The sequence below is a fragment of the Convolutriloba macropyga genome, chromosome 13 (assembly GCF_964194025.1).
Source record: "Convolutriloba macropyga chromosome 13, txConMacr16.3, whole genome shotgun sequence".
Lineage (NCBI taxonomy): Eukaryota > Metazoa > Xenacoelomorpha > Acoela > Convolutidae > Convolutriloba > Convolutriloba macropyga.
Genome location: NC_134480.1, coordinates 43192832 through 43208763, shown reverse-complemented (window position 1 = coordinate 43208763; position 15932 = coordinate 43192832).

Below are 15932 nucleotides of genomic sequence, written 5' to 3'. Positions count from 1 at the left end.
GGACAGGTGCCCCAATTTTGACCCGGTGAAGCAGGGTACCTGTACTTGGTACCCGTTTTGGACCTTTAACTTTTTGTTACTTCGGGTGACAAAATTAGTGTTTTGAACAGCTGGATTTACGTAGATTCCAAATATGTATACTTTATATAGCGTTTTTAGAGGCTTAGGTGTTCAATTTTAGCTCTGAAGGTCATGTACATCTCCTCTATGGTCATTTGGTACGATACCTTATTTTTGCTATAACTCCTTGAATAATGCACCGATTGGGCTCATTTTTGAATATGATGCGTATCTCAAGCAGTGCTACAAACTGTACCAAGGGCGTTTTTTTTTTGTTCAGCCGTTTTCGAGAAATTGGCCAGGGAACTTGGCCCCGGTACGACCTCCTGAGGAGAGAAGAACGACCATGAACACGATATTAAACTTATTATATGTAGAATTAAAGGGCAGATTTGAGTGTTTTAGATTTGTGAGTTAGTGGAGAGTCCCCCCATATATATATATTTGTGGTTATATTCAGTGGTTATAATGAGTGGTTATAGGTTACAGTACAGAAACAGGACCAAAAAGGGGTCATTTTGGACATCTGGTACGAATCGTTTATTTTGAAATATCTCCTCGTAGAGTGAACCGATTTTTGATTTGTTTTTTGATTTGAACTCAGCGTGAGCAGTACTTGAATCCCTGTAAATGGCGTTTTGTTTCTTTCAGCCGTTTTTGAGAAATTGGCCTCGACACATACGGTCATTTTGACCTTTTAGTGACTGGTACGTTTCACGTTTCTATATGTGAAATGGTGAAATTAATGACTTTTACTGCAGGAATAGGCTCGTTGAACCCCATTTGTAATGGGGAATCTCCCCATATATATTTTGTTTAGGACTTTCCGAGATCTAGGGGGTCAATTTTCACTCTGCAAGTGAACCCCCCCAACCCCCGTAAATATATTCCCAAAATCATGTAATTTCCTTGGGAAAATGGGAAAATGTTGTTTTGGGGTACCAGTATAAGCACTGTAGTCCCCATATAATGTGGGAAAACTCTACTCCAATTTTCAGCCATATTGGTTGAGGGGTTGATCTTCTCTCCCCTTATTACTTATGTATACTATTATTCTAAGGTGAGGGCGTTTCGCCCCATGGGGTGCACCTCCCCCCCTGTCCCGTTGAGACGCCGGTTAGTCGGTTCCCCCCCCTCTGGGCTTTGGTGCACCTCATGATGGGGACGTACGCGTGGTGCGGGCGAGTTTTGCGGTCGTCTTTCGTTGCGTTTCGGTGCGTTCCGGTGCGTTTCGGTGTGTTTCTACGGTACCTTATTTTTGCTATAACTTCTTACATGTGTTCTTTGTTCTAAATGGTCACAATGGGTACTTATAATTTGGTATCAACGTGCTAATAGCTGTGACCAAAGTTGGTTGTTAGTAACAGAGTGGTTCAGACTTTGTAATGAATTTAAAATTGAATTTCAGATTTTGCTTGCTTAAATAGTACTTCTGCTTCATAACTATCAACGTCATCACATCTGCAAACGACAAACTAAACGTGAGTTGAACACCATCAATGTATTTAGATATTTTAAATGTTTGTAGTCTTTTGTGTGACCTGTTGATAGCAACAGGCACCGTGTGTGTTAAGTGAAAGTGTGTTTGCATTTTGATAAATATATATATGCTTATGGTACATTCATTATTGTGGTTCTAGTTCTACCAATAATGAGGTAAATCGCTTCCCGCTGAGCCTATAGAGTCTCAGCTTAAGCATCGAGAACAGTGGTAAAACTGCGCAGTCCTTTAATGGGGAAAGTATAATAAAAAATGGCATGCCAAGTAAGCTCCAGGTTTTTTTTTCTCATTGTGTTTGGCTATGCCCTGAGAGACTTCTAGCTAATTTCTACTACACTGACTACTAGCTATTTGCTACTGCCCTAGTAAGTTTGCAGTGGTATCATGACGCCCGATATGCGTATAAGATTTTTATTGCGTCATTTTTCAAGATTTCTGAAGAAAAAATAGGTGCTCTTGGTTTTCAAAAATGACCCCTCTTTTTTCGTTAATTCCTTCTCAATTCGATTTCGTTTCGTTATTTTGGTTTAAAAGGCCCATAGATTATCACGAGCAGACGTATATGAGAATAAAAGAAGCAATAAGTAGGGGGCAATTGGTTTCTGTAAGAAAGAGAAGTTGCTTATGGTGGTAAATTCTTTTCTCAACTCTTGTGATAGTTCGGTTTTCGAAATCTTCAGTAATTATTTTCTTTCTTTTCATGGGAATAATTATTTTGTTCCATCGGTATATTGTAGATAGATGTTTTTTATTGGCCTGAATCGATACTGTTTCAAAAGTGTTGAGTTTTTGATAGTTTTGCTTTTTCTCCAGGGATTTTTTTTCTCATTGTATTTGGTTATGCCCTGAGAGACTTCTAGCTATTTTCTACTACATTGACTTTTAGCTATGTTCTACTGCCCTGGTAAGTTTTCAGTAGTATCATGACGCCCGATATGCGTATAAGATTTTTATTGCGCCATTTTTCAGAATTTTGAAGAGAAATAAGTGCTCTTGGTCTTCAAAAATGATCCCTCCTTTTTCGTTAATTCCTTCTCAATTCGATTTCGTTTCGTTTTTTTTGGTTTAAAAGGCCCATAGTTTATCACGAGCAGACGTATATGAGAAAAAAAGGAGCAGTAAGTAGGGGCAATTGGTTTCTGTAAGAAAGAGAAGTTGCTTCATGGTGGTAAATTCTTTTCTCAACTCTTGTGATAGTTCGGTTTTCGAAATCTTCAGTAATTATTTTCTTTCTTTTCATGGGAATAATTATTTTGTTCCATCGGTATATTGTAGATAGATGTTTTTTATTGGCCTGAATCGATACTGTTTCAAAAGTGTTGAGTTTTTGATAGTTTTGCTTTTTCTCCAGGGATTTTTTTTCTCATTGTATTTGGTTATGCCCTGAGAGACTTCTAGCTATTTTCTACTACATTGACTTTTAGCTATGTTCTACTGCCCTGGTAAGTTTTCAGTAGTATCATGACGCCCGATATGCGTATAAGATTTTTATTGCGCCATTTTTCAGAATTTTGAAGAGAAATAAGTGCTCTTGGTCTTCAAAAATGATCCCTCCTTTTTCGTTAATTCCTTCTCAATTCGATTTCGTTTCGTTTTTTTTGGTTTAAAAGGCCCATAGTTTATCACGAGCAGACGTATATGAGAAAAAAAGGAGCAGTAAGTAGGGGCAATTGGTTTCTGTAAGAAAGAGAAGTTGCTTCATGGTGGTAAATTCTTTTCTCAACTCTTGTGATAGTTCGGTCTTCGAAATCTTCAGTAATTATTTTCTTTCTTTTTGATGGGAATAATTATTTTGTTCCATTGGTATTTTGTAGATAGATGTTTTTAATTGGCCTGAATCGATACTGTTTCAAAATTGTTGAGTTTTTGATAGTTTTGTTTTTTCTCCAGGGATTTTTTTTCTCATTGTATTTGGTTATGCCCTGAGAGACTTCTAGCTATTTTCTACTACATTGACTTCTAGCTATGTTCTCCTGCCCTGTTAAGTTTTCAGTAGTATCATAACGCACGATATGCGTATAAGATTTTTATTGCGCCATTTTTCAGGATTTTTGAAGAAAAATATGTGCTCTTGGTCTTCAAAAATGACCCCTCTTTTTTCGTTAATTCCTTCTCAATTCAATTTCGTTTCGTTATTATGGTTTAAAGGCCCATAGATTATCACGAGCAGACGTATATGAGAATAAAAGGAGCAGTAAGTAGGGGCAATTGGTTTCTGTAAGAAAGAGAAGTTGCTTCATGGTGGTAAATTCTTTTCTCAACTCTTGTGATAGTTCGGTTTTCGAAATCTTCAGTAATTATTTTCTTTCTTTTTGATGGAAATAATTATTTTGTTCCATCGGTATATTGTAGATAGATGTTTTTTATTGGCCTGAATCGATACTGTTTCAAAATTGTTGAGTTTTTGATAGTTTTGCTTTTTCTCCAGGGATTTTTTTTCTCATTGTATTTGGTTATGCCCTGAGAGACTTCTAGCTATTTTCTACTACATTGACTTCTAGCTATGTTCTACTGCCCTGGTAAGTTTTCAGTAGTATCATGACGCCCGATATGCGTATAAGATTTTTATTGCGCCATTTTTCAGGATTTTTGAAGAAAAATAAGTGCTCTTGCTCTTCAAAAATGACCACTCCTTTTTCGTTAAATCCTTCTCAATTCGATTTCGTTTCGTTATTTTGGTTTAAAAGGCCCATAGATTATCACGAGCAGACGTGTATGAGAATAAAAGGAGCAGTAAGTAGGGGCAATTGGTTTCTGTAAGAAAGAGAAGTTGCTTCATGGTGGTAAAATCTTTTCTCAACTCTTGTGATAGTTCGGTTTTCGAAATCTTCAGTAATTATTTTCTTTCTTTTTGATGAAAATAATTATTTTGTTCCATCGGTATATTGTAGATAGATGTTTTTTATTGGCCTGAATCGATATTGTTTCAAAATTGTTGAGTTTTTGATAGTTTTGCTTTTTCTCCAGGGATTTTTTTTTTCTCATTGTATTTGGTTATGCCCTGAGAGACTTCTAGCTATTTTCTACTACATTGACTTCTAGCTATGTTCTACTGCCCTGGTAAGTTTTCAGTAGTTTCGTGACGCCCGATATGCGTATAAGATTCCGTCTGCGTCATTTTCAAGATTTCTGAGGAAGAATAGGTGCTCTTGGTCTTCAAAAATGACCCCTCCTTTTTCGTTAATTCCTCTTCAATTTGATTTTTTTTCGTTATTTTGGTTCAAAAGGCCCATAAATTATCACGAGCAGACGTATATGAGAATAAAAGCAGCAATAAGTAGAGGGCAATTGGTTTCTGTAAGAAAGAGAAGTTGCTTCGTGGTGGTAAATTCTTTTCTCAACTCTTGTGATAGTTCGGTCTTCTAAATCTTCAGTTATTTTTTTTCTTTTTGATGGGAATAATCAGTTTGTTCTATCGGTATGTTGTAGATAGGGGTTATTTGTTGGCCCGAATCAATACTGTTTGAAAATTGTTGAGTTTTTGATAGTTTTGCTTGTTCTCCAGGGATTTTTTTTCTCATTGTATTTGACTATACCCTGAGAGACTTCTGGCTATTTTCTACTACATTGGCTTCTAGCTATTTTCTACTGCCCTGGAAAATTTTCTACCACCCTATGCTCTTATGCCGTTTATATGGTCTAAATTGAAATTATTTTCAAATTTTTTGCAGATTTTCATTTCATTTCTGGAACTCGTGCTTCGGTCAATTGAAAAATCTTTGGTTTTTGTTATTAGAATGAGCTCCCAGCCACTAAGAGAGGTTCAAAAACTTACTGAACCGAAGCGAAAAGCATCTGCAAGAATTCAGGAGCAGAAAAACGCAGTTGATCTTCCTGAAGACCACTCGTTTTTGGTATTCTTCCCATGTGATCGGAAATTTGACATGATTTTGGCATCAAATAACCGCTGGCCTGGCTACCTTACAAATACAGATAAGCTGAATTTTGCTGATAAACGTCCTTACCCAAGAGTAGACTTCAAATCTGAAAAGAAAAATGTAACTGTGACTGGCGTTCTCTTAAGTCAGGGAGCGATGTTGCTAATGGAACGTCTTGCAAGAAAAATGGATTCCTTAGTTGATAAAGGTAAAGAACATATTGATGACATGGATATCACAATAAATTTCCAAACTGCATGCAAGGAACTTGAAAGAGACGGTTTCTTTGAAGAACTTGAGAATATGCCGCCTTCTAAGAGGTTGAGACTTGAAAAATTCAAGATGCCCCTCAACGTAGAAGTGCCCGGAGCAGTTGAAGTTGATAACGCTGCTGATGTAAACGATGATAATAATGCTGACCTTCCCGAGCTGGAGGGCGAGGAAGTCAATAGACTAATGGAGGCAATAAACGGGGTCAAGACGGCAGATGAGGCTTCAGTTGTCGATAAAGAGGTCAATAGTTTTAAAATCATGTTTTATGAACAAACTGATAGCAGTTTGTTCTCTAAAATTATGCATGTCTTTTTTTCACTTGGTGGGCGATCTTAAGTAACCAAAGTTGTTTACTCTATTGGTTAAACTCATAAGAATTAACTGACCTATTTTATCAGATCTTTATAGGTGATTGCTTGAGAATCTTATCTAAAACGAATCAATTTTTTTTTAGATTTTGAATCGAAATTAAATCAAACAAGTGGTTTTAAGCGAGCTGATAGCAGTTCGTTTTGGTTCCAAATCTTGAGGCAATTTGTTTTCCCCTTTTTCGTAAAAGCTGGTTTTAGGCCATCTGGCGAAAGTTTGAGCAGTTGGTGATCAGAATGGTTTATCGAATGGAAAAAACTGAACGGGTGCTTGACGATCTTTCTAAGTTTGCTAAGAAGGCTCTTGATCAAATCAATCGATTTTCTGAATGCTCTGTTTCGAATCTAAGACGGTCAATAGAACCCAATGATGAGGAAAACACAGGGCCTTCTTTGATGTATGAGCAGGTCGATTTAATGAAACTTGGCGGCGCGACTCATTCTGAGCAGGCTTTTTGTATAGCGAAAGCGCTGTGGAAAGAAGAGGAGAGAAAAAATATTTGCATAGATCCGAAGAAATCTCTTTCTAAGGATACTGACCGAACTCCGGCTGACGAAGAAAGAACCGACTTGTATCGAAAAGCTGTAGAGCTTAAATTTGGTGACAATTTTTCGGAAACACTTTACAAAGCGACCTTGCGTCTTGTTAATCAACGATTCAGGGAAAAGCGCAATTCTCTCCAAAAATAGGTGCTTCTGAACTTATTATGTTGAGTTTTGAGTTGTTTTCTCTCTTAAGTTGCTCATCTTTTATGCATTTCTCTTAGTTTTGATGTAAGTTTTAGTAACATTTGTTTGAGTGTTCTTACTTTTTCCAAAATAAAAAGAGAAATGTGTCTGCCCTGTTTTCTAAGACCAGTGTATTTGTTCAACTTGAGTCTCAGCACTCTGATAGCAGTTTGTTGAGAAGCTGAAGTAAGATAGCATGCTTTCTGTGTTATGATTTACCGCTCCTTCTTTTTCAGCGTACTTTTTTGAAAAACTTAACGTTTTTTAAATAACGTTTGAGTCTCGGCACTCTGATAGCAGTTTGTTGAGAAGCTGAAGTGAGATAGCATGCCTTATGCGTTATGGTTTACCGCTCCTTCTTTGTTCAGCGTATTTTTTTGAAAAACTTAATTTAACGTTTTTTAAATAACGTTTGAGTCTCGGCACTCTGATAGCAGTTTGTTGAGAAGTTGAAGTGAGATAGCATGCCTTATGCGTTATGGTTTACCCCTCCTTCTTTGTTCAGCGTATTTTTTTCAAAAACTTAATATATCGTTTTTTAAGCGAGCTTTGCATGAAATGCTTTCTCATTTATACGGCTAAAAATCTTGCGCAATTTTTCCCCCGCCATTTTCAGTCAAAAATGAGCCGCAGTAAAAGTACAAATGCTATGGATAATCATGTGGAACGACTATTTTACTACACTGATTTGCTTGAGGAAACATACCGGGGTTTTTGTCATAGCGAGCTGGACGCAAGAAACTCCCTGTTGGAAGTGACCGAGATGCTTGATAAAATGGTAAGGTCAAAGCGCTCATGTTTTCGATAGACCTCCGTCATTTTTCATCTCGTCTTGATAGCAAGGCGTCATGACAATCCATATAAATTTTGTAATACCAAAAGCAGCAAAATGTTCTCAATATGCTGCTTCGTTTTCCTTATTAAATCACCGCTTCGCTTGCTGTGGGATGTCCATCAATTTTTCTTTCAATGCTTCAAACTTTTCCCTTTTGGCTTAGATCAATAAGAAGGTCCGTAGCTGTCGCTTAGCAGAAAAAAGACGCATTTTCATGTACAAGGACCAGAACTTGCTGGGCTTCAAAGGAAGTAGGAGTGACTATGCTGGGTTTGGTCGGTACTTAGCAAGAAAAATTTTAACTGATGACGAACTCAAGCGAGTTTGCTGGTTCCCACAGAGAAAATTGTTGGATAATAGCAGATGTCCAGCTTCTGAAGAGGATGAAGCAGCTTTCAAAGGTTTTTTTTTAAATTACGTGCTTTTTTAAAGTTTCTTAATCTCATTTCTCTCTACAAAAATTTTTCTCTGCTATCACTGATTGTTAGGCTTTAAAGTTTCGCTTTTCTGAAGGTTCATATTAGTGAACTATTTTTCTGAGCTCTCTTTTCTTTTTTTGTTTCAGAGGCAGTGAGGCTTTTCTGTGGTGATAGTCTGTATGCCCTAAGGAAAGCGAAAGACTCCGCAAACTGTCTCGGACGACAACTTATTAGAAGTAGCTCAATCAAGGACTGCACTGCTGAATCTAATTAGTTTGAGTTGCTTTGGGGAATAAAGCTTCCAGATTGTTTTTTTTTCTGATTTTCCTTGCTTTCCCGAGAAAAAAGTGTTTAAAGTATTCTTTCTCCAGAACTGTTTTCAGTTCAAAATGTCTCTTCTGGATTACCAAAAGTACACACTTTATCAATCAGTGGCCAAGCAAATGAAAAATGTTGCAGTGAATTGGAGGGAGTTGGCTCATGTTGACAGGGAGCTCACTGGGAAATGGATAAATAGAGGTAATATAGTTGCTCATAATGTAGATATTGATTTGACAGCTGACCAGGGTCCAATCATTGACGTAAAAGGGTTCCTCGATAGCGAGTACGGTAGGAGCATGAAAAATGTAACCTACGAACCCGTTGACTATCTTCCTAGAACAAAATTCACTAGCCTGGGAGTTTTTGCTAAACGTGACATAGGTATTAATTCTGAGGTTGAAGGATTGATAGGTTTTCTTAGCGATATAGATTCCCGCGAAATTGAAAATAATTATAATGATTTTTCGATAATGTTTAGTAGCCGAGCCAATGAGCAATGGATTATGCTGGGACCAATCTCTTTTGTAAATGCTTCATGTAAACCGAACATCGCTTACATTAGGTCCGGTAAATTGATGTCATGTGCGCCTCTGCGTCCTATTAGGGAAGGCGAAGAACTAACTGTTTTTTATAGCAGACATTATTTTGGGTCTTTCAATGAACTCTGCTGTTGTCCGTTTAAAAGCTTGCACGGAAACCCTTTCCCCGAAATAGTTTCCCGAAAACGAAAAACACCTTGTTTGACTTCAACACCGTGCAAGCCTCACAAACCAAAACCGATAACATCAGAATTCTCGTATTCACGTCATGGAATGCCGTCGCGTTCTCAATTACAAAATGAAATGCAAAAAAATGAGATCAAACGCTCTAAGAAGTTAGACTATGATGCTGTATTCAGTGGACTTGATTCGTCATCTAGCAATAGTTTAAGTCTAGCTTCCATTTTAAGTAGCGATTTGCCCTCTCCGTTTATGTCGCAATCGAATGAAGCTTGTGATAGACCTTTTAGTGTTTTTGATGTGACTGATTGCAGTGTAGGCTGTGACAGTAATCCGTTTTTTGTCCCAGAGATTAGACCTGTGAAAGCATCAACTAATATAGGCTTGGGTAAATTTGAAGATGAATGTTGCGAAGAGGAAAGTTCTGGTAAAATTGTAGAGAAAAATTTTGACTCAGAAGTTTTCAGTATTGACTTGTTCGAGGGTTCTGAAACGAATTATGAAGATTTTATGCATAAATTTACCCTGATTTCCGACAAGCATAAATTGTCGCTCTCAGCACAAAATGATTTTTTGAAATTATTTTCAAATACTTTACCAACTCCCAATAAAATTTTTGCTGACCTTCCAATGGATAACGTTCCCCTTGTTTCAACATACAATTTTGAGGGTTCGACTTTTTGTATAATTGATATGATCACTCAACTAGAAAAAATAACAGGACGTAACGTAAAATACATTAAAAAGTCTTGGTCGGATTGTTGCGAATGGAGAACTTCTGCTGACAACTTTACTGCAAATGAAATTCAATTGGTACTAAATGTTGATGGAGCACCTGTTTTTAAATCGACCAAATTATCAGTGTGGCCAGTTTGGGTGCAATTATTTAATTTACCTCCTAAGTTAAGATCTTCTTTTCATAATATGTGTTTACTTGGTTTATGGCATGGAATCTCAAAACCTAATTTCGACCGTTTTCTAGAAATTTTGTCAAATGAGCTAGATACTGTAGCACAAAAAACGCTCAGTGTTTCCAGTGGAATTAAAATCAAATTTCGAGCCTTAGTTTGTGATATGCCGGCAAAAGCTTACGTACTGTGCATGAAACAACATAACGGTTACAACAGCTGTCCTCATCGCTTCATAAAAGGTTTTTCTTAGAACAGAAGGATGTTATTTAAAGTTAGTAAATCGTTTGTTTTGAGAGAAACTGAAAGCTTCAAAAAGTGTGGCCTTCTTGCTGATTGCAAAAAAACAGTTTGGTATGGAGTTAAGTCTTACACTCCACTGCATAAATTTTTTGAGCTTCCTTGGGGTTGTCCTGTTGATCCTATGCATCAGGTTTTTCTAGGAACTGGGAAAGTTTTGACTAAAATGATTTTATCACTTCTAAGAAAAAAAGAACAGGTCAGAGTAGAGCACCTAATATTGTCATGTCAAGTTCCGCTAGAGATTTTACATCGTCCAAAAAAATTTGCAGAATTGCAGTTCTGGAAGGCCTATGATTTTAAGTTGTTTTTTCTCCATTTAGGTTTGCTTGTTCTTCAAGATGCTGCTGTCCCGGAAGGCTATCTGGAAAGTTTTGCCGCTTTGAGTTTTGCTATAAGGTTATTGTCAGAGTCGTCTGTCTCGACGAATCAGATCCAACAAGCCGAATTTCTCATAGAAAAGTTTTTTGACAAATTTTTAACGTTATATGATTCTGACTCACAGTCTTTCAATTTTCACACTATGAGGCACCTTGTTGAGCAAGTAAAACGAAATGGACCGTTGTGGCAGTTCTCTGCGTTTGGCTTTGAGTCCGCAAACCACAATTTGTTGTCAGCTGTTTCAGGTACAATTAAGAACCCTCAGAATATTGCCGAAAGGTTTTTGAGGCATCAATCAGCCTTTGAGTCGCATTTCTATAAAACTTCAACGAGCAACAAAACTTATTTGACAACTTTTACTGTTATACCAGATAATATTACTAGCTTCTGTTCCGTGTATAATATTGAATTTTACTTTGGTAGATTTGTTAACAATCGGGGAACTCGTTTTGGATCAATGTCTTACACAAGAAGCAGTCTGAACTTAGGTGAATTTATTGTTCAACTTAAAAACAATGAGTTTGTAAGAATTGAAGCCTATGCTATGATGGATAAATCTCCAGTTGCTATTGTTAGAACTTTTCAAATGTGTCGTGAAATCAGTTTCCTAGGGCCAAGCATTGAATATTCTTTTAATTATACTTTTGAGATCGGAGACTTAGGTGCTTTGGAATTATTGGCAGTTGAATCTCTCTGTTTTAAAACTGTTGTGCTACAAAATTCGTCAACGTTTAGTGTTAGTGTTATAAGAGAGGGCTTCGAACACAACTAAAAATGTGCGCGCGGTTTTACTAATTTTCTCGAGTCTTAAGTTGATTCTTTTCAATTTATTATATATTGAATTGTCTCGTGCTTTTAGTCGTGTGCTTATAATTGGCGATTCAAATGCTCGGAACATGTCGGAAGAAATCAGCAATGACCGGTATTTATCTCACTATAATATAACTGTCAGAGGAATAGGTGGTCTTCGAGCTATGGATCTAAAAAATCATCTACATTTTGCTCGCGGCTTCAATTTTGTAGTGATTTTCTGTGGCAATAATGATCTTACTGCGAGGAGAGTAAATCCAAGACCTGTTAGAACTCAGCTTGAAGTTGTTAATGACTTGGTAAACTTTACAATTGAACTATTAACTGCTAATGTTCAAGTTTGTGTTATTGGTTTAATGCGTAGAAGGGATATATCTCAAACTGTTGTGCAAGATATCAATATTTTACTTCAAGCGTATTTAGATACAACCACTGTTAAACGTTTTGTTGCACCTTGTGTAAATCAAGGACATTTCTTAAATGATTTAGTGCATCTCAATATTAATGGACGACGGAATATTTTGAGGAAACTCTTCGACATAATGCAAAAGCGTTTTGCGTTATAAGCTGTGCTCCTGTAAAACAACTTGAATGTCCAAAACTTCTTTTGTGCAAACTTAATGTCAATATCTGTTCTCCTGTTAATGTCTGTTAGTTTTATTATATTGAAATTCTCAAAAAAATTTTAAAAAAAATCAAAAACAGCCGCCAAGTTCCTAATTCCATTGCTTAATATGTCATGTTGCCTTTCTGATCATCAGTATTGTAACTCGCATTATATTTTTTAATTAAGTGTGGTGTAGTAGTTGAATAATTTGAATAAAGGGAGTTACAACACTATTCAGCGTTGCTTTTTGTTTTCATCATTTATAATAGTTTCATGTTGTGCTTTTCTACAATTGAAATTCCAAAAAAAAATTGCAAAAGATAAAAACCAAAAAAAGCTGTTTAATTCATGTTCCTAAAGCTTAAATGTCAGTTGGTTTTTGTATTAATCAGTTATGCTTTTGTTTTGTTCTAGTTTAATTTATTATTCGGAGATCTCTGCTCAGTTTCCCGTTCATTGAATTATTGTAACTCGAGTTTTGTCAGAGATTAAATTGTCGTTTCTCTACTTCGTAATAATTACTCTAGAAATGATATTCTGCTTTTCAATTTCGAAGAGTCAATGGTTGTCGATTGAGTTACAATATTTCCCAAATCAAAAGTTTTGAAAATGTGCATATTCGGAATTAACTAAATAAATTTAGCTTCAATTTTCGTTCTCAATATAAAATCTTTTCATGTCATGATCTTTTTATTTGCCAGTTTCTGCTGCTTTTATTTTTGCTTAGGATACGAGTCATCAGATGTGGACCTTAGAAGACTGGAGCCTGTGACCACCTTTCAAAACAACCGTTCCTGGTACTCCAAAATTTTATTTTGGGTTTTGCCATTATATGTTATCATTTATCTACTGTTAATCTGAGGTGCGCGGCTAGTTCTTCATCTTATCCCAATAAGTCTCGGTTTTTTCTGCAGTTGTTTCTGCAGGCTGGTTGTTCTTGCTTTGTACTAGCCGCGTGCCCTGCGCCTTGTAAAAATTGTCTGATCTTATTAGCATTTTTTTGGCGCTATAAAATAAAAACGTACCAATTATGTTGCCTTCGTGCACTTGTTGGTATTCGTTAAAACTCTTCAACTTGGAACTTTATGGAAATTTTTAATTTTGAGTGCATATATGTTTCACCTCTTGCGCCTTGTCATAATTGTCTCATCTGATGAGCAGTTGCATAATATGGCGCAATAGCATGAAAACGTACCAATTATGTGTCCTCTGAGGCCTTGTTGGTATTTGTTACAACTCCGAAAATCATTCAAGTTTTTGAGATTATATATTTTCACAAGTTGAAATAAGTTCAATTTTTTGGTAGTGCTCTTCTGAGTTCTCCTATAGTTTGTTGCTTGTGTTAAATTTGCTGTTTTGTCGTTGAGATTTATTTGGACATATAGATTGCGTCGGGTTTTTTGTTTGCTAGTGCTTTTCACAGTTCTGTAGTTGTTTGTTTGTTTAAAATTTGTCGTTTGCTTTTACTTGGAGATGACTTTGCGCCCTGTTGATTATGCTAGTGATCTTTTTAGTTTTCCGAGAGTTGTTTGTTTGCATTAAATTTGTTGTTTTGTTGCTTGAAGTGCTTGTAGTGTTGATTGAAGCTAGGGTTTGAGTCGTGTTTTTTGTGCTAGTGCTCTTCCCAGTTCTCGTATAGTTGTTTGTTTGTTTCTTAAAACTTGCTGTTTTGTTTTGTTTTTATTGGAGATAGAGTTTGAGCCTTGATTTTTTTCAATAGTGCTCTTCTCAGTTCTCATATAGTTGATTGTTTGTGGTTTCTGTTGATTTCCTGGCACGCGGTTGCTTTTCATTTTCCAATCCTGATTTTCATTTGTTTTTGATTCACCTTTTTTGTTTCCTGGTGGCTTTTCCCGGAGTCGTTCCTCAGTGCGTTTTTCTCTGCTCTTTTTTTCTAGTTGTTTTTATACCAGCCGTGTGCCGTGCGCCTTGTCATAACTGTCTCATCTGATGAGCAGTTGCATAATTTGGTGCGATAGCATAAAAACTTAACCAATTGAGTTGCCTTTGAGGCCTTGTTGGTATTTGTTACAACTCCATAAATCATTTAACTTTGTGAGTGCATATGTTTTTCACAAGTTAAAAAAATCATATTTGCTTGTGCTCTTCTCAGTTCTCCTATAGTTGCCTGGTTGTGTTAAATTTGCTAATTTGTTAATTAGTGTTATTTGGAGATAGAGTTTGTGCCGTGTTTTTTGTGCTGATGCTCTTCCCAGTTCTCCTATAATTGATTGTTTGTGTAAAAAATATTTGATGTTTTGTTTTCTTTCATTTGGAGATAGAGTTTGAGATGTGTCTTTTTGCGAGTGCTATCTCAGTTCTCCTATAGTTGTTTGTTTGTATAAAAAATGCAGTTTCGCGGTTTAGTTTTATTTGGAGATAGAATTTTAGCCTGGTTTTTTACCAAATGCTTTGCTCAAAATCTCCTATAGCTGTTTGTTTATTTCAAAAAAACTTGCTGTTTTGTTTTGTTTTAATTGGAGATAGAATTTTAGCCTGGTTTTTTTACCGAATGCTTTGCTCAAAATCTCCTATAGTTGTTTGTTTGTTTAAAAAAACTTGCTGTTTTGTTTTGTTTTATTTGGAGATAGAGTTTGAGCCTTGATTTTTTTTCGCTAGTGCTCTCCTCAGTTCTCTTTAGTTGTTTGTTTGTGGTTTCTGTTAAATTTCAGGCACGCGGCTGGTTTTCGCTTTTATCCCGATTTTCATTTGTTTCCCGTTCACCTTTTTATTTCCTGGTGGCTTTTCCCGGAATCGTTCCTTAGTGCGTTTTTCTCTGCTCTTTTTTTCTAGTTGTTTTTTTACCAGCCGTGTGCCGTGCGCCTTGTCATAACTGTCTCATCTGATGAGCAGTTGCATAATTTGGCGCGATAGCATAAAAACGTACCAATTGAGCTGCCTTTGAGGCCTTGTTGGTATTTGTTACAACTCCAAAAACTCATTTAACTTTTTGAGTGCATATGTTTTCACAAGTTGAAAAAGAAAATAAATTTTGCTTGTGCTCTTCTCCGTTCTCCTATAGTTGCTTGGTTGTGTTATATTTGCTAATTTGTTAATTAGTGTTATTTGGATTTAGGGTTTGGGCCGTGTTTTTTGTGCTAGTGCTCTTCCCAGTTCTCCTATAATTGATTGTTTGTGTAAAAAATATTTGATGTTTTGTTTTCTTTCATTTGGAGATAGAATTTGAGCGGTGTTTTTTTGCTAGTGCTATCTCAGTTCTCCTATAATTGTTTGTATGTATAAGAGATGCAGTTTTGCGGTTTAGTTTTATTTGGAGATAGAGTTTTAGCCTGGTTTTTTACCAAAGGCTTTGCTCAAAATCTCCTATAGTTGTTTGTTTGTTTCAAAAAACTTGCTGTTTTGTTTTGTTTTATTTGGAGATAAGAGTTTGAGCCTCCATTTTTTTCGCTAGTGCTCTCCTCAGTTCTCTTATAGTTGTTTGTTGGTGGTTTCTGTTAATTTTATGGCACGCGGCTGGTTTTCAAGTTTTTATCTCGATTTTCATTTGTTTCTCGTTCAGCTTTTTGTTTCCTGGTGGCTTTTCCCGAAATCGTTCCTCAGTGCGTTTTTCTCTGCTTTTTTTTCTAGTTGTTTTTTTACCAGCCGTGTGCCGTGCGCCTTGTCATAACTGTCTCATCTGATGAGCAGTTGCATAATTTGGCGCGATAGCATAAAAACGAACCAACTGTGTTGCCTTTGAGGCCTTGTTGGTATTTGTTACAACTCCAAAAATCTTTTAACTTATAGTTGCTCTCTCTCTCTCTCTTTCTCCCTCTCTTTCTCCCCCTCTCTCTCTCTCTCTATCTCTCCCTCTCCCTAGCCC